The sequence below is a fragment of the Ascaphus truei genome, chromosome 21 (assembly GCF_040206685.1).
Source record: "Ascaphus truei isolate aAscTru1 chromosome 21, aAscTru1.hap1, whole genome shotgun sequence".
Lineage (NCBI taxonomy): Eukaryota > Metazoa > Chordata > Amphibia > Anura > Ascaphidae > Ascaphus > Ascaphus truei.
Genome location: NC_134503.1, coordinates 1,306,128 through 1,331,373, shown reverse-complemented (window position 1 = coordinate 1,331,373; position 25,246 = coordinate 1,306,128). Strand labels below are relative to the sequence as shown.

The following is a 25,246-nucleotide window of genomic DNA, read 5'->3' as shown; positions in this document are numbered from 1 at the left end:
AGATAGTGACCATTACATCATACAGCAGACACTGCGAGATAGTGACCATTACATCATACAGGAGACACTGCGAGATAGTGACCATTACATCATACAGCAGACACTGCGAGATAGTGACCATGACATCATACAGCAGACACTGCGAGATAGTGACCATTACATCATACAGCAGACACTGCGAGATAGTGACCATTACATCATACAGCAGACACTGCGAGATAGTGACCATTACATCGATACAGCAGACACTGCGAGATAGTGACCATTACATCATACAGCAGATAGTGACCATTACATCATACAGCAGACACTGCGAGATAGTGACCATTACATCATACAGCAGACACTGCGAGATAGTGACCATTACATCATACAGCAGACACTGCGAGATAGTGACCATTACATCATACAGCAGACACTGCGAGATAGTGACCATTACATTATACAGGAGACACTGCGAGATAGTGACCATTACATCATACAGCAGACACTGCGAGATAGTGACCATTACATCATACAGCAGACACTGCGAGATAGTGACCATTACATCATACAGCAGACACTGCGAGATAGTGACCATTACATCATACAGGAGACACTGCGAGATAGTGACCATTACATCATACAGCAGACACTGCGAGATAGTGACCATTACATCATACAGCAGACACTGCGAGATAGTGACCATTACATCATACAGCAGACACTGCGAGATAGTGACCATTACATCATACAGCAGACACTGCGAGATAGTGACCATTACATCATACAGCAGACACTGCGAGATAGTGACCATTACATCATACAGCAGACACTGCGAGATAGTGACCATTACATCATACAGCAGACACTGCGAGATAGTGACCATTAAATCATACAGGAGACACTGCGAGATAGTGACCATTACATCATACAGCAGACACTGCGAGATAGTGACCATTACATCATACAGCAGACACTGCGAGATAGTGACCATTACATCATACAGCAGACACTGCGAGATAGTGACCATTACATCATACAGCAGACACTGCGAGATAGTGACCATTACATTATACAGGAGACACTGCGAGATAGTGACCATTACATCATACAGCAGACACTGCGAGATAGTGACCATTACATCATACAGGAGACACTGCGAGATAGTGACCATTACATCATACAGCAGACACTGCGAGATAGTGACCATGAAATCATACAGCAGACACTGCGAGATAGTGACCATTACATCATACAGCAGATAGTGACCATTACATCATACAGCAGACACTGCGAGATAGTGACCATTACATCATACAGCAGACACTGCGAGATAGTGACCATTACATCATACAGCAGACACTGCGAGATAGTGACCATTACATCATACAGGAGACACTGCGAGATAGTGACCATTACATCATACAGCAGACACTGCGAGATAGTGACCATTACATCATACAGCAGACACTGTGAGATAGTGACCATTACATCATACAGGAGACACTGAGAGATAGTGACCATTACATCATACAGCAGACACTGCGAGATAGTGACCATTACATCATACAGCAGACACTGCGAGATAGTGACCATTACATCATACAGGAGACACTGCGAGATAGTGACCATTACATCATACAGCAGACACTGCGAGATAGTGACCATTACATCATACAGCAGACACTGCGAGATAGTGACCATTACATCATACAGCAGACACTGCGAGATAGTGACCATGAAATCATACAGCAGACACTGCGAGATAGTGACCATTACATCATACAGCAGACACTGCGAGATAGTGACCATGAAATCATACAGGAGACACTGCGAGATAGTGACCATTACATTATACAGGAGACACTGCGAGATAGTGACCATTACATCATACAGCAGACACTGCGAGATAGTGACCATTACATCATACAGCAGACACTGCGAGATAGTGACCATTACATTATACAGGAGACACTGCGAGATAGTGACCATTACATCATACAGCAGACACTGCGAGATAGTGACCATTACATCATACAGCAGAGACTGCGAGATAGTGACCATTACATCATACAGCAGAGACTGCGAGATAGTGACCATTACATCATACAGCAGACACTGCGAGATAGTGACCATTACATCATACAGCAGACACTGCGAGATAGTGACCATTACATCATACAGGAGACACTGCGAGATAGTGACCATTACATCATACAGGAGACACTGCGAGATAGTGACCATTACATCATACAGCAGACACTGCGAGATAGTGACCATTACATCATACAGCAGACACTGCGAGATAGTGACCATTACATCATACAGCAGACACTGCGAGATAGTGACCATTACATCATACAGCAGACACTGCGAGATAGTGACCATTACATCATACAGCAGACACTGCGAGATAGTGACCATTACATCATACAGCAGACACTGCGAGATAGTGACCATTACATCATACAGCAGACACTGCGAGATAGTGACCATTACATCATACAGCAGACACTGCGAGATAGTGACCATTACATCATACAGGAGACACTGCGAGATAGTGACCATTACATCATACAGCAGACACTGCGAGATAGTGACCATTACATCATACAGCAGACACTGCGAGATAGTGACCATTACATCATACAGCAGACACTGCGAGATAGTGACCATTACATCATACAGGAGACACTGCGAGATAGTGACCATTACATCATACAGGAGACACTGCGAGATAGTGACCATTACATCATACAGCAGACACTGCGAGATAGTGACCATGACATCATACAGCAGACACTGCGAGATAGTGACCATTACATCATACAGCAGACACTGCGAGATAGTGACCATTACATCATACAGCAGACACTGCGAGATAGTGACCATTACATCATACAGCAGACACTGCGAGATAGTGACCATTACATCATACAGCAGACACTGCGAGATAGTGACCATGACATCATACAGGAGACACTGCGAGATAGTGACCATTACATCATACAGCAGACACTGCGAGATAGTGACCATTACATCATACAGCAGACACTGCGAGATAGTGACCATTACATCATACAGCAGACACTGCGAGATAGTGACCATTACATCATACAGCAGACACTGCGAGATAGTGACCATTACATTATACAGGAGACACTGCGAGATAGTGACCATTACATCATACAGCAGACACTGCGAGATAGTGACCATTACATCATACAGGAGACACTGCGAGATAGTGACCATTACATCATACAGCAGACACTGCGAGATAGTGACCATGAAATCATACAGCAGACACTGCGAGATAGTGACCATTACATCATACAGCAGATAGTGACCATTACATCATACAGCAGACACTGCGAGATAGTGACCATTACATCATACAGCAGACACTGCGAGATAGTGACCATTACATCATACAGCAGACACTGCGAGATAGTGACCATTACATCATACAGGAGACACTGCGAGATAGTGACCATTACATCATACAGCAGACACTGCGAGATAGTGACCATTACATCATACAGGAGACACTGCGAGATAGTGACCATTACTTCATACAGCAGACACTGCGAGATAGTGACCATGACATCATACAGCAGACACTGCGAGATAGTGACCATTACATCATACAGCAGACACTGCGAGATAGTGACCATTACATCATACAGCAGACACTGCGAGATAGTGACCATTACATCATACAGCAGACACTGCGAGATAGTGACCATTACATCATACAGCAGATAGTGACCATTACATCATACAGCAGACACTGCGAGATAGTGACCATTACATCATACAGCAGACACTGCGAGATAGTGACCATTACATCATACAGCAGACACTGCGAGATAGTGACCATTACATCATACAGCAGACACTGCGAGATAGTGACCATTACATCATACAGGAGACACTGCGAGATAGTGACCATTACATCATACAGCAGACACTGCGAGATAGTGACCATTACATCATACAGCAGACACTGCGAGATAGTGACCATTACATCATACAGCAGACACTGCGAGATAGTGACCATTACATCATACAGGAGACACTGCGAGATAGTGACCATTACATCATACAGGAGACACTGCGAGATAGTGACCATTACATCATACAGCAGACACTGCGAGATAGTGACCATGACATCATACAGCAGACACTGCGAGATAGTGACCATTACATCATACAGCAGACACTGCGAGATAGTGACCATTACATCATACAGCAGACACTGCGAGATAGTGACCATTACATCATACAGCAGACACTGCGAGATAGTGACCATTACATCATACAGCAGACACTGCGAGATAGTGACCATGAAATCATACAGGAGACACTGCGAGATAGTGACCATTACATCATACAGCAGACACTGCGAGATAGTGACCATTACATCATACAGCAGACACTGCGAGATAGTGACCATTACATCATACAGCAGACACTGCGAGATAGTGACCATTACATCATACAGCAGACACTGCGAGATAGTGACCATTACATTATACAGGAGACACTGCGAGATAGTGACCATTACATCATACAGCAGACACTGCGAGATAGTGACCATTACATCATACAGGAGACACTGCGAGATAGTGACCATTACATCATACAGCAGACACTGCGAGATAGTGACCATGAAATCATACAGCAGACACTGCGAGATAGTGACCATTACATCATACAGCAGATAGTGACCATTACATCATACAGCAGACACTGCGAGATAGTGACCATTACATCATACAGCAGACACTGCGAGATAGTGACCATTACATCATACAGCAGACACTGCGAGATAGTGACCATTACATCATACAGGAGACACTGCGAGATAGTGACCATTACATCATACAGCAGACACTGCGAGATAGTGACCATTACATCATACAGGAGACACTGCGAGATAGTGACCATTACTTCATACAGCAGACACTGCGAGATAGTGACCATGACATCATACAGCAGACACTGCGAGATAGTGACCATTACATCATACAGCAGACACTGCGAGATAGTGACCATTACATCATACAGCAGACACTGCGAGATAGTGACCATTACATGATACAGCAGACACTGCGAGATAGTGACCATTACATCATACAGCAGATAGTGACCATTACATCATACAGCAGACACTGCGAGATAGTGACCATTACATCATACAGCAGACACTGCGAGATAGTGACCATTACATCATACAGCAGACACTGCGAGATAGTGACCATTACATCATACAGGAGACACTGCGAGATAGTGACCATTACATCATACAGCAGACACTGCGAGATAGTGACCATTACATCATACAGGAGACACTGCGAGATAGTGACCATTACATCATACAGGAGACACTGCGAGATAGTGACCATTACATCATATAGCAGACACTGCGAGATAGTGACCATGAAATCATACAGCAGACACTGCGAGATAGTAACCATTACATCATACAGCAGACACTGCGAGATAGTGACCATTACATCATATAGCAGACACTGCGAGATAGTGACCATGAAATCATACAGCAGACACTGCGAGATAGTGACCATGACATCATACAGCAGACACGGCGAGATAGTGACCATGACATCATACAGCAGACACTGCGAGATAGTGACCATTACATCATACAGCAGACACTGCGAGATAGTGACCATTACATCATACAGCAGACACTGCGAGATAGTGACCATTACATCATACAGCAGACACTGCGAGATAGTGACCATTACATCATACAGCAGACACAGCGAGATAGTGACCATTACATCATACAGCAGACACTGCGAGATAGTGACCATTAAATCATACAGCAGACACTGCGAGATAGTGACCATTACATCATACAGCAGACACTGCGAGATAGTGACCATTACATCATACAGCAGACACTGCGAGATAGTGACCATTACATCATACAGCAGACACTGCGAGATAGTGACCATTACATCATACAGCAGACACTGCGAGATAGTGACCATTACATCATACAGGAGACACTGCGAGATAGTGACCATTACATCATACAGCAGACACTGCGAGATAGTGACCATTACATCATACAGGAGACACTGCGAGATAGTGACCATTACATCATACAGCAGACACTGCGAGATAGTGACCATTACATCATATAGCAGACACTGCGAGATAGTGACCATGAAATCATACAGCAGACACTGCGAGATAGTAACCATTACATCATACAGCAGACACTGCGAGATAGTGACCATTACATCATACAGCAGACACTGCGAGATAGTGACCATTACATCATACAGCAGACACTGCGAGATAGTGACCATTACATCATATAGCAGACACTGCGAGATAGTGACCATGAAATCATACAGCAGACACTGCGAGATAGTGACCATTACATCATACAGCAGACACTGCGAGATAGTGACCATTACATCATACAGGAGACACTGCGAGATAGTGACCATTACATCATATAGCAGACACTGCGAGATAGTGACCATGAAATCATACAGCAGACACTGCGAGATAGTGACCATTACATCATACAGCAGACACTGCGAGATAGTGACCATTACATCATACAGCAGACACTGCGAGATAGTGACCATTACATCATACAGCAGACACTGCGAGATAGTGACCATTACATCATACAGCAGACACTGCGAGATAGTGACCATTACATCATACAGCAGACACTGCGAGATAGTGACCATTACATCATACAGCAGACACTGCGAGATAGTGACCATTACATCATACAGCAGACACTGCGAGATAGTGACCATTACATCATACAGCAGACACTGCGAGATAGTGACCATTACATCATATAGCAGACACTGCGAGATAGTGACCATGAAATCATACAGCAGACACTGCGAGATAGTGACCATTACATCATACAGCAGACACTGCGAGATAGTGACCATTACATCATACAGGAGACACTGCGAGATAGTGACCATTACATCATACAGCAGACACTGCGAGATAGTGACCATTACATCATACAGCAGACACTGCGAGATAGTGACCATTACATCATACAGCAGACACTGCGAGATAGTGACCATTACATCATACAGCAGACACTGCGAGATAGTGACCATTACATCATACAGCAGACACTGCGAGATAGTGACCATTACATCATACAGCAGACACTGCGAGATAGTGACCATTACATCATACAGCAGACACTGCGAGATAGTGACCATGAAATCATACAGCAGACACTGCGAGATAGTGACCATTACATCATATAGCAGACACTGCGAGATAGTGACCATGAAATCATACAGCAGACACTGCGAGATAGTGACCATTACATCATACAGCAGACACTGCGAGATAGTGACCATTACATCATACAGCAGACACTGCGAGATAGTGACCATTACATCATACAGCAGACACTGCGAGATAGTGACCATTACATCATACAGCAGACACTGCGAGATAGTGACCATTACATCATACAGCAGACACTGCGAGATAGTGACCATTACATCATACAGCAGACACTGCGAGATAGTGACCATTACATCATACAGCAGACACTGCGAGATAGTGACCATTACATCATACAGCAGACACTGCGAGATAGTGACCATTACATCATACAGCAGACACTGCGAGATAGTGACCATTACATCATACAGGAGACACTGCGAGATAGTGACCATTACATCATACAGCAGACACTGCGAGATAGTGACCATTACATCATACAGCAGACACTGCGAGATAGTGACCATTACATCATACAGCAGACACTGCGAGATAGTGACCATTACATCATACAGCAGACACTGCGAGATAGTGACCATTACATCATACAGGAGACACTGCGAGATAGTACCATTACATCATACAGCAGACACTGCGAGATAGTGACCATTACATCATACAGCAGACACTGCGAGATAGTGACCATTACATCATACAGCAGACACTGCGAGATAGTGACCATTACATCATACAGCAGACACTGCGAGATAGTGACCATGACATCATACAGCAGACACTGCGAGATAGTGACCATTACATCATACAGCAGACACTGCGAGATAGTGACTATTACATCATACAGGAGACACTGCGAGATAGTGACCATTACATCATACAGCAGACACTGAGAGATAGTGACCATTACATCATACAGCAGACACTGCGAGATAGTGACCATTACATCATACAGGAGACACTGCGAGATAGTGACCATTACATCATACAGCAGACACTGCGAGATAGTGACCATTACATCATACAGCAGACACTGCGAGATAGTGACCATTACATCATACAGCAGACACTGCGAGATAGTGACCATTACATCATACAGCAGACACTGCGAGATAGTGACCATTACATCATACAGGAGACACTGCGAGATAGTGACCATGACATCATACAGCAGACACTGCGAGATAGTGACCATTACATCATACAGCAGACACTGCGAGATAGTGACCATGACATCATACAGCAGACACTGCGAGATAGTGACCATTACATCATACAGCAGACACTGCGAGATAGTGACTATTACATCATACAGGAGACACTGCGAGATAGTGACCATTACATCATACAGCAGACACTGAGAGATAGTGACCATTACATCATACAGCAGACACTGCGAGATAGTGACCATTACATCATACAGGAGACACTGCGAGATAGTGACCATTACATCATACAGCAGACACTGCGAGATAGTGACCATTACATCATACAGCAGACACTGCGAGATAGTGACCATTACATCATACAGCAGACACTGCGAGATAGTGACCATTACATCATACAGCAGACACTGCGAGATAGTGACCATTACATCATACAGGAGACACTGCGAGATAGTGACCATTACATCATACAGGAGACACTGCGAGATAGTGACCATTACATCATACAGGAGACACTGCGAGATAGTGACCATTACATCATACAGCAGACACTGCGAGATAGTGACCATGACATCATACAGCAGACACTGCGAGATAGTGACCATGAAATCATACAGCAGACACTGCGAGATAGTGACCATTACATCATACAGCAGACACTGCGAGATAGTGACCATTACATCATACAGGAGACACTGCGAGATAGTGACCATTACATCATACAGCAGACACTGCGAGATAGTGACCATTACATCATACAGCAGACACTGCGAGATAGTGACCATTACATCATACAGCAGACACTGCGAGATAGTGACCATTACATCATACAGGAGACACTGCGAGATAGTGACCATTACATCATACAGCAGACACTGCGAGATAGTGACCATGAAATCATACAGGAGACACTGCGAGATAGTGACCATTACATCATACAGCAGACACTGCGAGATAGTGACCATTACATCATACAGCAGACACTGCGAGATAGTGACCATTACATCATACAGCAGACACTGCGAGATAGTGACCATGAAATCATACAGGAGACACTGAGAGATAGTGACCATTACATCATACAGCAGACACTGCGAGATAGTGACCATTACATCATACAGGAGACACTGCGAGATAGTGACCATGAAATCATACAGAGACACTGCGAGATAGTGACCATTACATCATACAGCAGACACTGCGAGATAGTGACCATTACATCATACAGCAGACACTGCGAGATAGTGACCATTACATCATACAGCAGACACTGCGAGATAGTGACCATTACATCATACAGCAGACACTGCGAGATAGTGACCATTACATCATACAGCAGACACTGCGAGATAGTGACCATTACATCATACAGCAGACACTGCGAGATAGTGACCATTACATCATACAGCAGACACTGCGAGATAGTGACCATTACATCATACAGCAGACACTGCGAGATAGTGACCATTACATCATACAGCAGACACTGCGAGATAGTGACCATTACATCATACAGCAGACACTGCGAGATAGTGACCATTACATCATACAGCAGACACTGCGAGATAGTGACCATTACATCATACAGGAGACACTGCGAGATAGTGACCATTACATCATACAGCAGACACTGCGAGATAGTGACCATTACATCATACAGCAGACACTGCGAGATAGTGACCATTACATCATACAGGAGACACTGCGAGATAGTGACCATTACATCATACAGCAGACACTGCGAGATAGTGACCATTACATCATACAGCAGACACTGCGAGATAGTGACCATTACATCATACAGCAGACACTGCGAGATAGTGACCATTACATCATACAGCAGACACTGCGAGATAGTGACCATTACATCATACAGGAGACACTGCGAGATAGTGACCATTACATCATACAGAGACACTGCGAGATAGTGACCATTACATCATACAGCAGACACTGCGAGATAGTGACCATTACATCATACAGCAGACACTGCGAGATAGTGACCATGACATCATACAGCAGACACTGCGAGATAGTGACCATGACATCATACAGCAGACACTGCGAGATAGTGACCATTACATCATACAGCAGACACTGCGAGATAGTGACCATTACATCATACAGGAGACACTGCGAGATAGTGACCATTACATCATACAGCAGACACTGCGAGATAGTGACCATTACATCATACAGCAGACACTGCGAGATAGTGACCATTACATCATACAGCAGACACTGCGAGATAGTGACCATTACATCATACAGGAGACACTGCGAGATAGTGACCATTACATCATACAGCAGACACTGCGAGATAGTGACCATGAAATCATACAGGAGACACTGCGAGATAGTGACCATTACATCATACAGCAGACACTGCGAGATAGTGACCATTACATCATACAGCAGACACTGCGAGATAGTGACCATTACATCATACAGCAGACACTGCGAGATAGTGACCATGAAATCATACAGGAGACACTGCGAGATAGTGACCATTACATCATACAGCAGACACTGCGAGATAGTGACCATTACATTCATACAGCAGACACTGCGAGATAGTGACCATGAAATCATACAGGAGACACTGCGAGATAGTGACCATTACATCATACAGCAGACACTGCGAGATAGTGACCATTACATCATACAGCAGACACTGCGAGATAGTGACCATTACATCATACAGCAGACACTGCGAGATAGTGACCATTACATCATACAGCAGACACTGCGAGATAGTGACCATTACATCATACAGCAGACACTGCGAGATAGTGACCATTACATCATACAGCAGACACTGCGAGATAGTGACCATTACATCATACAGCAGACACTGCGAGATAGTGACCATTACATCATACAGCAGACACTGCGAGATAGTGACCATTACATCATACAGCAGACACTGCGAGATAGTGACCATTACATCATACAGCAGACACTGCGAGATAGTGACCATTACATCATACAGCAGACACTGCGAGATAGTGACCATTACATCATACAGCAGACACTGCGAGATAGTGACCATTACATCATACAGCAGACACTGCGAGATAGTGACCATTACATCATACAGCAGACACTGCGAGATAGTGACCATTACATCATACAGCAGACACTGCGAGATAGTGACCATTACATCATACAGCAGACACTGCGAGATAGTGACCATTACATCATACAGCAGACACTGCGAGATAGTGACCATTACATCATACAGCAGACACTGCGAGATAGTGACCATTACATCATACAGCAGACACTGCGAGATAGTGACCATTACATCATACAGCAGACACTGCGAGATAGTGACCATTACATCATACAGCAGACACTGCGAGATAGTGACCATTACATCATACAGCAGACACTGCGAGATAGTGACCATTACATCATACAGCAGACACTGCGAGATAGTGACCATTACATCATACAGGAGACACTGCGAGATAGTGACCATTACATCATACAGCAGACACTGCGAGATAGTGACCATTACATCATACAGCAGACACTGCGAGATAGTGACCATTACATCATACAGCAGACACTGCGAGATAGTGACCATTACATCATACAGGAGACACTGCGAGATAGTGACCATTACATCATACAGCAGACACTGAGAGATAGTGACCATTACATCATACAGCAGACACTGCGAGATAGTGACCATTACATCATACAGCAGACACTGAGAGATAGTGACCATTACATCATACAGCAGACACTGCGAGATAGTGACCATTACATCATACAGCAGACACTGCGAGATAGTGACCATTACATCATACAGCAGACACTGCGAGATAGTGACCATTACATCATACAGCAGACACTGCGAGATAGTGACCATTACATCATACAGCAGACACTGCGAGATAGTGACCATTACATCATACAGCAGACACTGCGAGATAGTGACCATTACATCATACAGCAGACACTGCGAGATAGTGACCATTCATTGGAAATAAAATAGACTTTTACTTTTGCCAGATAATGAAAAACTGTGAGTTCCCCGCTCAGAACTAACAGGTAAGTGATCCGCCCTAACCCTAACCCTAACCCTAACACGCAGTGATCCACTCAGAACTAACACGCAGTGATCCACTCTCTAATGAGCATTAAGCATGATCACAAGGTACTGGCCATTTGGGTAATTTAGCGTGCTCCTCTGAACTCGATGTAAAACGATCTCTGGATCCCTGCTCTCTCAGCTGCTCGTATTTTGCCTGCGCTTCTCAGCAGTTTTCTTTCTGACTTACACACGATACGAGATATCAATTCCTCCGGCACAGCTGCTGGCACGGATCTGTAACTCAGCAGCAACCGCTCAAGGGATAGAATATCCCGGCAGCGTGACAGGGAGAGGGAGTGGGAACAGTTCTAGTGGGACATAAGTTAGGGTAATAATGAATAAAATTGCTCCAGCATACAAAGTAAAGTATGTTTAATAATAATAATAATAATAATAATAATCTCCCCTCCTGAAATCCCTCTCCTGGCTTCCAATCAAATCCCGCATCTCACACTCCGTTCTTCTCCTCACTTTTAAAGCTTTACATTCTTCTGCCCCTCCTTACATCTCAGCCCTAATTTCTCGCTATGCACCATCCCGACTCTTGCGTTCTGCTCAAGGATGTCTTCTTTCTACCCCCTTTGTATCTAAAGCCCTCTCCCGCCTTAAACCTTTCTCACTGACTGCCCCGCCCCTCTGGAATGCCCTTCCCCTCAGTACCCGACTAGCACCCTCTCTATCCACCTTTAAGACCCACCTTAAGACACACTTGCTTAAAGAAGCATATGAATAGCACTGTGGATATTCTGAACACGATACACAAAGCTTGGCCCCCTGCAGACGCACTTACCAGAACTCCCTCCTACTGTCTCTGTACGTTCTCCCTACCTACCAATTAGATTGTAAGCTCCTCGGGGCAGGGACTCCTCTTCCTTAATGTTACTTTTATGTCTAAAGCACTTATTCCCATGATCTGTTATTTATATTATCTGTTATTTATTCGATTACCACATGTATTACTACTGTGAAGCGCTATGTACATTAATGGCGCTATATAAATAAAGACATACAATACAATACAATAATAATAATAATAATAATAAGGTCTCATTAGTATTACTTTTGTGATTCACGGGATCAGTAATTACACCACCAGGAAACAGCAAGAGAGGATCAGAGATATAACAGATCAGATATGAGCGCATGGAAATCAGACAAATAATAACATATTTAGAGATATATTTTTGGGGCCGAAATCCTTTTCTTTGTCTCTTGTTTTACTGCCTTTACATTTAGTTGTGTTCAAGTAATGAAGTAAGAAATTACATTGACTCAAGTAGTCTCGTAAGAACATTTTATGCACAACCCCCCCCCAATATGTTACTAGTTTCCTTCCCACATATTCCTATTATCTCGAATAAATGTTCAGAAGACAACCCCACACATTTCTGCTGTGCCCTTCCTCCGTCTTTATACCAAATGACTCAGACAATTGAATAAGCAGCCACATTTTACGGGTACCTTGTCTCAGTGTTATTCTCCTCCTGTTCGTCTTTCTTCCCGTTCCCCCGCTGGATGTAAGATCTGCGACGGATGAGCACCTCTCTGCAGGCTGCTGCGCTCCTCGTAGATAGAATGAGTGATGTCAGGAGGAGATCTGCGTTTAGGTTGGTGTGCGTGGGGAGCGCGTCACATCAGATCCAATCAGATATCAACGCAACGCATCGTCATCCACCTAAGCCTCTAGAAAACAAATTCTTTCAGAAGACAAAGATGAACGGCTCTACGTGCTCAAAATATTACATTCAAAAGTAGTACAAATCTTCCTAAACTGTATAATGCTGTGTTTATCACGGTTGTTCTGCGACTTCATGATGTTTGTTTGTGAAATGATGTTTGATTCGTTGCATCACGTAGAATACACGATTGATACAATTTAAATTAAAACAGAATGAAGGGTATTTTGTTATTTACAACTAGTATAACTAGTAAATATTAGTGTGATATTATTTATTATTGACATAGTTCATTTTCTTAATCTACATAACGAAACTTCCAAGCGGCATTACATATTATTTGGTGTGATACATAAGACCCTCATTCTGTGCGAACACGGGAAACTGTTCGGAATGACCCGGGTTTTACTTGGCCGGCGATTTTGATGCAGGTTAAACTATTCTTTGAAGTAGATACCATTTACACCTGTGCACCCACGCACCTCACTTCATTGTGCCAGATTAACGGATTAAAACTGTTTCTTACACCTTGGGCTCACAGTAGGAAAACACGGTTTGTACACAAACGCACACTAGAGCAATATCTTTTTGTTATATCCATGCATCAATTTTACGCTAAACCTTTGCGATGTTTAGTAGATAGAACCCAGAAAAGGGTATTTTTTTTAATTTTCTTGTAAGCCAAGGCATAACATAATAAAAGTGAGCATGGGGATTTGGTTTGAGCATTCATGGTTTCCTACACAAGAGAAACATACAGTAGCCACAGTTTTGGACTTGCCTATTTATACCTACTATACAGTGAGTATGCATTCTATATGAGCCAAGACATATACTGTATATGTCCAAATAGAAATGATTCAGCGCACAGCCAATGGCGTGGGTCCCAAACAGAATAAGTAAAAAATGATCTTTATTGGTCCATAGTTAAAAAAACCCGGAGGTAAGTACCCTCCTACGCGTTTCGTACCTGAATGGCACTTTATCAAGTGTGCTGAATCTAGAGCGCTGAATTATTCCCTGATGAAGTAGCGTTTCAGCTACGAAACGCGTAGGATTAGTGTTTTACACTGTTCAATTGCACATTCCAATTTATTGTGGGACATTTGTCAGCCATATATTCCGCTTATATATGACGGAAGAGCGGTGGACATCCCCTGTGACGGGGCTAGCGGTCACATTACGCTCTAAGTGTCACTGTGGGGCTCTATGATCCGAGTCCTGTGTTGTTTGGACTGACACCTCGCATCACGCATGCGCAAAGGACTTACCATCACGTGACTGCCTTACCTCCGAGTGGTGACGCAGCCCAGGGTATTCTGGGACTCTCATTGCCTTCGCTTTTCGAGGGGGATCCCCTATTAACAAGGTCTGTGCCAAGTGAAGGACGGAGTTTGCAGCGCGCCATCTGTTCGAGACGCGGAGCTGACGTCACAAACTCATTCGAGGTCTATCAGAGGGCATATTTCATCTGCTGCAGTTCTACCGTGTGGTAACCTGTGTATTACACACTCAATGCGCTTGTTTTATCTACTAAATGTACGCAGAATACTTACCTTATACTTTAATCAATTATACTTGATATACTTCACTATTGCGGTTTTGCGCTGTTGTTTTTGTTTTTATATACATCAGGAACCTTCTCCCACTCCGTATACATCAGGAACCTTCTCCCACTCCTTATACATCCGGAACCTTCTCCCACTCCGTATACATCAGGAACCTTCTCCCACTCCGTATACATCAGGAACCTTCTCCCACTTTGTATACATCAGGAACCTTCTCCCACTCCGTATACATCAGGAACCTTCTCCCACTCCGTATACATCAGGAACCTTCTCCCACTCCGTATACATCAGGAACCTTCTCCCACTCCGTATACATCAGGAACCTTCTCCCACTTTGTATACATCAGGAACCTTCTCCCACTCCGTATACATCAGGAACCTTCTCCCACTCCGTATACATCAGGAACCTTCTCCCACTCCGTATACATCAGGAACCTTCTCCCACTCCGTATACATCAGGAACCTTCTCCCACGCCGTATACATCAGGAACCTTCTCCCACTCCGTATACATCAGGAACCTTCTCCCACTCCGTATACATCAGGAACGTTCTCCCACTCCGTATACATCAGGAACGTTCTCCCACTCCGTATACATCAGGAACCGTCTCCCACTCCGTATACATCAGGAACCTTCTCCCACTCCGTATACAACAGGAACCTTCTCCCACTCCATATACATCAGGAACGTTCTCCCACTCCGTATACATCAGGAACGTTCTCCCACTCTGTATGCATCAGGAACCGTCTCCCACTCCGTATGCATCAGGAACCGTCTCCCACTCCGTATGCATCAGGAACCTTCTCCCACTCCGTATGCATCAGGAACCTTCTCCCACTCCGTATACATCAGGAACCTTCTCCCACTCCGTATACATCAGGAACCTTCTCCCACTCCGTATACATCAGGAACCTTCTCCCACTCCGTATACATCAGGAACCTTCTCCCACTCCGTATACATCAGGAACCGTCTCCCACTCCGTATACATCAGGAACCTTCTCCCACTCCGTATGCATCAGGAACCTTCTCCCACTCCGTATACATCAGGAACCTTCTGCCCTCCGTATACATCAGGAACCTTCTCCCACTCCATATACATCGGGAACCTTCTCCCACTCTGTATATATCGGGAACCTTCTCCCACTCCGTATACATCAGGAACCTTCTCCCACTCCGTATACATCAGGAACCTTCTGCCCTCCGTATACATCAGGAACCTTCTCCCACTCCATATACATCGGGAACCTTCTCCCACTCCGTATACATCAGGAACCTTCTCCCACTCCGTATACATCAGGAACCTTCTCCCACTCCGTATACATCAGGAACCGTCTCCCACTCCGTATACATCAGGAACCTTCTCCCACTCCGTATACATCAGGAACCTTCTCCCACTCCGTATACATCGGGAACCTTCTCCCACTCCTTATACATCAGGAACCTTCTCCCACTCCGTATACATCGGGAACCTTCTCCCACTCCGTATACATCAGGAACCTTCTCCCACTCCGTATACATCAGGAACGTTCTCCCACTCCGTATACATCAGGAACGTTCTCCCACTCCGTATACATCAGGAACCGTCTCCCACTCCGTATACATCAGGAACCTTCTCCCACTCCGTATACATCAGGAACCTTCTCCCACTCCATATACATCAGGAACGTTCTCCCACTCCGTATACATCAGGAACGTTCTCCCACTCTGTATGCATCAGGAACCGTCTCCCACTCTGTATGCATCAGGAACCGTCTCCCACTCCGTATGCATCAGGAACCTTCTCCCACTCCGTATGCATCAGGAACCTTCTCCCACTCCGTATACATCAGGAACCTTCTCCCACTCCGTATACATCAGGAACCTTCTCCCACTCCGTATACATCAGGAACCTTCTCCCACTCCGTATACATCAGGAACCTTCTCCCACTCTGTATACATCAGGAACCGTCTCCCACTCCGTATACATCAGGAACCTTCTCCCACTCCGTATGCATCAGGAACCTTCTCCCACTCCGTATACATCAGGAACCTTCTGCCCTCCGTATACATCAGGAACCTTCTCCCACTCCATATACATCGGGAACCTTCTCCCACTCTGTATATATCGGGAACCTTCTCCCACTCCGTATACATCAGGAACCTTCTCCCACTCCGTATACATCAGGAACCTTCTGCCCTCCGTATACATCAGGAACCTTCTCCCACTCCATATACATCGGGAACCTTCTCCCACTCCGTATACATCAGGAACCTTCTCCCACTCCGTATACATCAGGAACCTTCTCCCACTCCGTATACATCAGGAACCTTCTCCCACTCCGTATACATCAGGAACCTTCTCCCACTCCGTATACATCGGGAACCTTCTCCCACTCCGTATACATCAGGAACCTTCTCCCACTCCGTATACATCGGGAACCTTCTCCCACTCCTTATACATCAGGAACCTTCTCCCGCTCCGTATACATCAGGAACCTTCTCCCACTCCGTATACATCAGGAACCTTCTCCCACTCCGTATACATCAGGAACCTTCTCCCACTCCATATACATCAGGAACCGTCTCCCACTCCGTATACATCAGGAACCTTCTCCCACTCCGTATACATCAGGAACCTTCTCCCACTCCGTATACATCGGGAACCTTCTCCCACTCCTTATACATCAGGAACCTTCTCCCACTCCGTATACATCGGGAACCTTCTCCCACTCCGTATACATCAGGAACCTTCTCCCACTCCGTATACATAGGGAACCTTCTCCCACTCCTTATACATCAGGAACCTTCTCCCGCTCCGTATACATCAGGAACCTTCTCCCACTCCGTATACATCAGGAACCTTCTCCCACTCCGTATACATCAGGAACCTTCTCCCACTCCATATACATCAGGAACCGTCTCCCACTCCGTATACATCAGGAACCTTCTCCCACTCCGTATACATCAGGAACCTTCTCCCACTCCGTATACATCGGGAACCTTCTCCCACTCCTTATACATCAGGAACCTTCTCCCACTCCGTATACATCGGGAAACGTCTCCCACTCCGTATACATCAGGAACGTTCTCCCACTCCGTATACATCAGGAACCTTCTCCCACTCCGTATACATCAGGAACCTTCTCCCACTCCTTATACATCAGGAACCTTCTCCCACTCCGTATACATCAGGAACCTTCTCCCACTCCGTATACATCGGGAACCGTCTCCCACTCCGTATACATCAGGAACCTTCTCCCACTCCTTATACATCAGGAACCTTCTCCCACTCCGTATACATCGGGAACCGTCTCCCACTCCGTATACATCAGGAACGTTCTCCCACTCCTTATACATCAGGAACCTTCTCCCACTCCGTATACATCAGGAACCTTCTCCCACTCCGTATACATCAGGAACCTTCTCCCACTCCATATACATCAGGAACCGTCTCCCACTCCGTATACATCAGGAACCTTCTCCCACTCCGTATACATCAGGAACCTTCTCCCACTCCGTATACATCAGGAACCTTCTCCCACTCCGTATACATCAGGAACCTTCTCCCACTCCGTATACATCAGGAACCGTCTCCCACTCCGTATACATCAGGAACCTTCTCCCACTCCGTATGCATCAGGAACCTTCTCCCACTCCTTATACATCAGGAACCGTCTCCCACTCCGTATACATCAGGAACATTCTCCCACTCCTTATACATCGGGAACCTTCTCCCACTCCGTATACATCAGGAACCTTCTCCCACTCCGTATACATCAGGAACCTTCTCCCACTCCGTATACATCGGGCACTATTCACCTCGAAAAGAAGGTGAATTTACAATTTACGCCGCACTACTAACTCGCCTTTGTGCCGGTAAGTCTACCAATAAACTAATTAGATTGTCAGCTCCTCAGGGCGTCCTCTCCCTTTGCCTCGTGTTATCATTTACTTGCTGCTTTTTAACCCCGTTATTTGTACTTTGTTTTCCCTGTATTGTAAGTCGGTAAAGTGCTGCGTACACAATTCCCCCCTGAAACGGGGGGAAGATCACAGCACGCCCTGAAACGGGGGGAGATCACAGCACGCCCTGAAACGGGGGAAAGATCACAGCACGCCCTGAAACGGGGGGAAGATCACAGCACGCCCTGAAACGGGGGGAAGATCACAGCACGCCCTGAAACGGGGGGAGATCACAGCACGCCCTGAAACGGGGGGAAGATCACAGCACGCCCTGAAACGGGGGGAAGATCACAGCACGCCCTGAAACGGGGGGAAGATCACAGCACGCCCTGAAACGGGGGGAAGATCACAGCACGCCCTGAAACGGGGGGAGATCACAGCACGCCCTGAAACGGGGGGAAAATCACAGCACGCCCTGAAACGGGGGGAAGATCACAGCACGCCCTGAAACGGGGGGGAAGATCACAGCACGCGCTGAAACGGGGGGAAGATCACAGCACGCCCTGAAACGGGGGGAAGATCACAGCACGCGCTGAAACGGGGGGAAGATCACAGCACGCCCTGAAACGGGGGGAAGATCACAGCACGCCCTGAAACGGGGGGAAGATCACAGCACGCCCTGAAACGGGGGGAAGATCACAGCACGCCCTGAAACGGGGGGAAGATCACAGCACGCCCTGAAACGGGGGGAAGATCACAGCACGCCCTGAAACGGGGGGAAGATCACAGCACGCCCTGAAACGGGGGGAAGATCACAGCACGCCCTGAAACGGGGGGAAGATCACAGCACGCCCTGAAACGGGGGGAAGATCACAGCACGCCCTGAAACGGGGGGAAGATCACAGCACGCCCTGAAACGGGGGGAAGATCACAGCACGCCCTGAAACGGGGGGAAGATCACAGCACGCCCTGAAACGGGGGGAAGATCACAGCACGCCCTGAAACGGGGGGAAGATCACAGCACGCCCTGAAACGGGGGGAAGATCACAGCACGCCCTGAAACGGGGGGAAGATCACAGCACGCCCTGAAACGGGGGGAAGATCACAGCACGCCCTGAAACGGGGGGGGAAGATCACAGCACGCCCTGAAACGGGGGGAAGATCACAGCACGCCCTGAAACGGGGGGAAGATCACAGCACGCCCTGAAACGGGGGGAAGATCACAGCACGCCCTGAAACGGGGGGAAGATCACAGCACGCCCTGAAACGGGGGGAGATCACAGCACGCCCTGAAACGGGGGGAAAATCACAGCACGCCCTGAAACGGGGGGAAAATCACAGCACGCCCTGAAACGGGGGGAAGATCACAGCACGCCCTGAAACGGGGGGAAGATCACAGCACGCCCTGAAACGGGGGGAAGATCACAGCACGCCCTGAAACGGGGGGAAGATCACAGCACGCCCTGAAACGGGGGGAAGATCACAGCACGCCCTGAAACGGGGGGAAGATCACAGCACGCCCTGAAACGGGGGGAAGATCACAGCACGCCCTGAAACGGGGGGAAGATCACAGCACGCCCTGAAATGGGGGGAAGATCACAGCACGCCCTGAAACGGGGGGAAGATCACAGCACGCCCTGAAACGGGGGGAAGATCACAGCACGCCCTGAAACGGGGGGAAGATCACAGCACGCCCTGAAACGGGGGGAAGATCACAGCACGCCCTGAAACGGGGGGAAGATCACAGCACGCCCTGAAACGGGGGGAAGATCACAGCACGCCCTGAAACGGGGGGAAGATCACAGCACGCCCTGAAACGGGGGGAAGATCACAGCACGCCCTGAAACGGGGGGAAGATCACAGCACGCCCTGAAACGGGGGGAAGATCACAGCACGCCCTGAAACGGGGGGAAGATCACAGCACGCCCTGAAACGGGGGGAAGATCACAGCACGCCCTGAAACGGGGGGAAGATCACAGCACGCCCTGAAACGGGGGAAGATCACAGCACGCCCTGAAACGGGGGGGAAGATCACAGCACGCCCTGAAACGGGGGGAAGATCACAGCACGCCCTGAAACGGGGGGAAGATCACAGCACGCCCTGAAACGGGGGGGAAGATCACAGCACGCCCTGAAACGGGGGGGAAGATCACAGCACGCCCTGAAACGGGGGAAGATCACAGCACGCCCTGAAACGGGGGAAGATCACAGCACGCCCTGAAACGGGGGGGAAGATCACAGCACGCCCTGAAACGGGGGGGGGGAAGATCACAGCACGCCCTGAAACGGGGGAAGATCACAGCACGCCCTGAAACGGGGGAAGATCTAGCACGCCCTGAAACAGGGGAAGATCACAGCACGCCCTGAAACGGGGGGGAAGATCACAGCACGCCCTGAAACGGGGGGGGGAAGATCACAGCACGCCCTGAAACGGGGGAAGATCACAGCACGCCCTGAAACGGGGGAAGATCTAGCACGCCCTGAAACAGGGGAAGATCACAGCACGCCCTGAAACGGGGGAAGATCACAGCACGCCCTGAAACGGGGGGAAGATCACAGCACGCCCTGAAACGGGGGGAAGATCACAGCACGCCCTGAAACGGGGGGAAGATCACAGCACGCCCTGAAATGGGGGAAGATCACAGCACGCCCTGAAATGGGGGGAAGATCACAGCACGCCCTGAAATGGGGGGAAGATCGCAGCACGCCCTGAAACGGGGGGGGGGGGGGGGGGTAAGAGCCGCAGGGAGCCAGGATTCCAGTAGTTTTCAACTTTTTGGGGGTAAGGAACCCTATAATTATATTGTGAAATTCTTTGTAACCCCAACCCTCTCTAATAGCTCGTCTGAGATCAGATGCATTGTAAGGAACCCCGACCCTCTCTAATAGTGTGTCTGAGATCAGATGCATTGTAAGGAACCCCAACCCTCTCTAATAGCGCGTCTGAGATCAGATGCATTGTAAGGAACCCCAACCCTCTCTAATAGCGCGTCTGAGATCAGATGCATTGTAAGGAACCCCCACTCTCTCTAATAGCGCGTCTGAGATCAGATGCATTGTAAGGAACCCCAACCCTCTCTAATAGCGCGTCTGAGATCAGATGCATTGTAAGGAACCCAAACCCTCTCTAATAGCGCGTCTGAGATCAGATGCATTGTAAGGAACCCCAACCCTCTCTAATAGCGCGTCTGAGATCAGATGCATTGTAAGGAACCCCAACCCTCTCTAATAGCGCGTCTGAGATCAGATTCATTGTAAGGAACTCCAACCCTCTCTAATAGCGCGTCTGAGATCAGATTCATTGTAAGGAACCCCAACCCTCTCTAATAGCGCGTCTGAGATTAGATTCATTGTAAGGAACCCCAACCCTCTCTAATAGCGCGTCTGAGATCAGATGCATTGTAAGGAACCCCAACCCTCTCTAATAGCGCATCTGAGATCAGATGCATTGTAAGGAACCCCAACCCTCTCTAATAGCGCGTCTGAGATCAGATGCATTGTAAGGAACCCCAACCCTCTCTAATAGCGCGTCTGAGATCAGATGCATTGTAAGGAACCCCAACCCTCTCTAATAGCATGTCTGAGATTAGATTCATTGTAAGGAACTCCAACCCTCTCTAATAGCGCGTCTGAGATTAGATTCATTGTAAGGAACCCCAACCCTCTCTAATAGCGCGTCTGAGATTAGATTCATTGTAAGGAACCCCAACCCTCTCTAATAGCGCGTCTGAGATCAGATGCATTGTAAGGAACCCCAACCCTCTCTAATAGCGCGTCTGAGATCAGATGCATTGTAAGGAACCCCAACCCTCTCTTATAGCGCGTCTGAGATCAGATGCATTGTAAGGAACCCCAACCCTCTCTAATAGCATGTCTGAGATTAGATTCATTGTAAGGAACTCCAACCCTCTCTAATAGCGCGTCTGAGATTAGATTCATTGTAAGGAACCCCAACCCTCTCTAATAGCGCGTCTGAGATTAGATTCATTGTAAGGAACCCCAACCCTCTCTAATAGCGCGTCTGAGATCAGATGCATTGTAAGGAACCCCAACCCTCTCTAATAGCGCGTCTGAGATCAGATGCATTGTAAGGAACCCCAACCCTCTCTAATAGCGCGTCTGAGATCAGATGCATTGTAAGGAACCCCAACCCTCTCTAATAGCGCGTCTGAGATCAGATGCATTGTAAGGAACCCCAACCCTCTCTAATAGCGCGTCTGAGATCAGATGCATTGTAAGGAACCCCAACCTTTTCTTGTAAATTCTTCTGTATTTGATATAATATTGAAATGAAAATTGCAGAGACCCCTTTAGCGATCCCGGGGAACCCAGGGGTCCTAGGAATCCCTGTTGAAAAACCCTGCAGTAGGCTAACTCTGACCTGCTGAGGCTATCTGCTGCTCTCACTGTGGCCAGAGCGCCTGCAGGGGATGTTAATGTGGCTGCATCTGTATATACATATCCTGTGGAGTTCCCTTATATACCTGCAGCTCTGTGAGGGACAGGTGTGATTAGAGGGACAGGTGAGATTAGAGGGACAGGTGTGATTAGAGGGACAGGTGAGATTAGAGGGACAGGTGAGATTAGAGGGACAGGTGGGATTAGAGGGACAGGTGGGATTAGAGGGACAGGTGGGATTAGAGGGACAGGTGAGATTAGAGGGACAGGTGAGATTAGAGGGACAGGTGTGATTAGAGGGACAGGTGAGATTAGAGGGACAGGTGAGATTAGAGGGACAGGTGTGATTAGAGGGACAGGTGAGATTACAGGTGAGATTAGAGGGACAGGTGGGATTAGAGGAACAGGTGGGATTAGAGGGACAGGTGTGATTAGAGGGACAGGTGAGATTAGAGGGACAGGTGAGATTAGAGGGACAGGTGTGATTAGAGGGACAGGTGTGATTAGAGGGACAGGTGTGATTAGAGGGACAGGTGAGATTAGAGGGACAGGTGAGATTAGAGGGACAGGTGAGATTAGAGGGACAGGTGTGATTAGAGGGACAGGTGTGATTAGAGGGACAGGTGGGATTAGAGGGACAGGTGTGATTAGAGGGACAGGTGAGATTAGAGGGACAGGTGAGATTAGAGGCACCTGCAGTGTGTGCTAATGACATCAGTCAGCTTGTTCTCTCTCCCTAAGGACACGAGGAGCAGGAGATGCAGATAGTGAATCTCAGGGAGGAGAAAGTGGCATATCAGGCCAGGGACATCTGGGTCAGTGCGGCTACCTAACCACCATGGTGCATCCTGCAAAGCAATAGCACTTTCCCTGTAACCAGACAGAGGCCAGCAACGTATTCCAGGACATGCTGGCAGTGAATGGGTTAAGCTCCCCCCGCTCACCCCCACCCACCCCACAGCTGGCCCACCCGTCACCCCCTCACCCCCAGCAGCTGGCCCACCCGTCACCCCCTCACCCCCAGCAGCTCCCCAGGGCCCAGGAAGAGGCGTCAGTCCCAGGGAACCCAACACTTACCCAGCGCCGGGTCTGAGTGCTGCCTCCTCCAGCCGCAGGGAAACCAGTGCCATCTAGTGGTCATTATACAGAAATGACCCAGTGAGTGTTCATAATGTGTCCCATAGCAGCACCTGTGTA

At 47.3% G+C, this 25,246-nt stretch overlaps 1 protein-coding gene across 2 annotated transcripts in view; it reads right to left on the bottom strand.

Annotated features, from left to right (window-relative positions):
• Positions 1 to 25,246, bottom strand: part of LOC142471901 (uncharacterized) — a 65,064-nt gene extending 39,818 nt beyond the window's left edge. Inside the window, exons 1-2 of one of the 2 annotated variants that reach the window (XM_075578345.1) lie at positions 25,127 to 25,246; positions 13,987 to 14,208 (exon numbers count right to left, since the gene is read on the bottom strand). The gene's annotated coding sequence lies outside the window, so the exon portion shown is untranslated. Of the gene's footprint in view, positions 1 to 13,986; positions 14,209 to 25,067; positions 25,088 to 25,126 lie in introns of those variants that run through there. The other variant, XM_075578346.1, reaches the window with a different exon arrangement.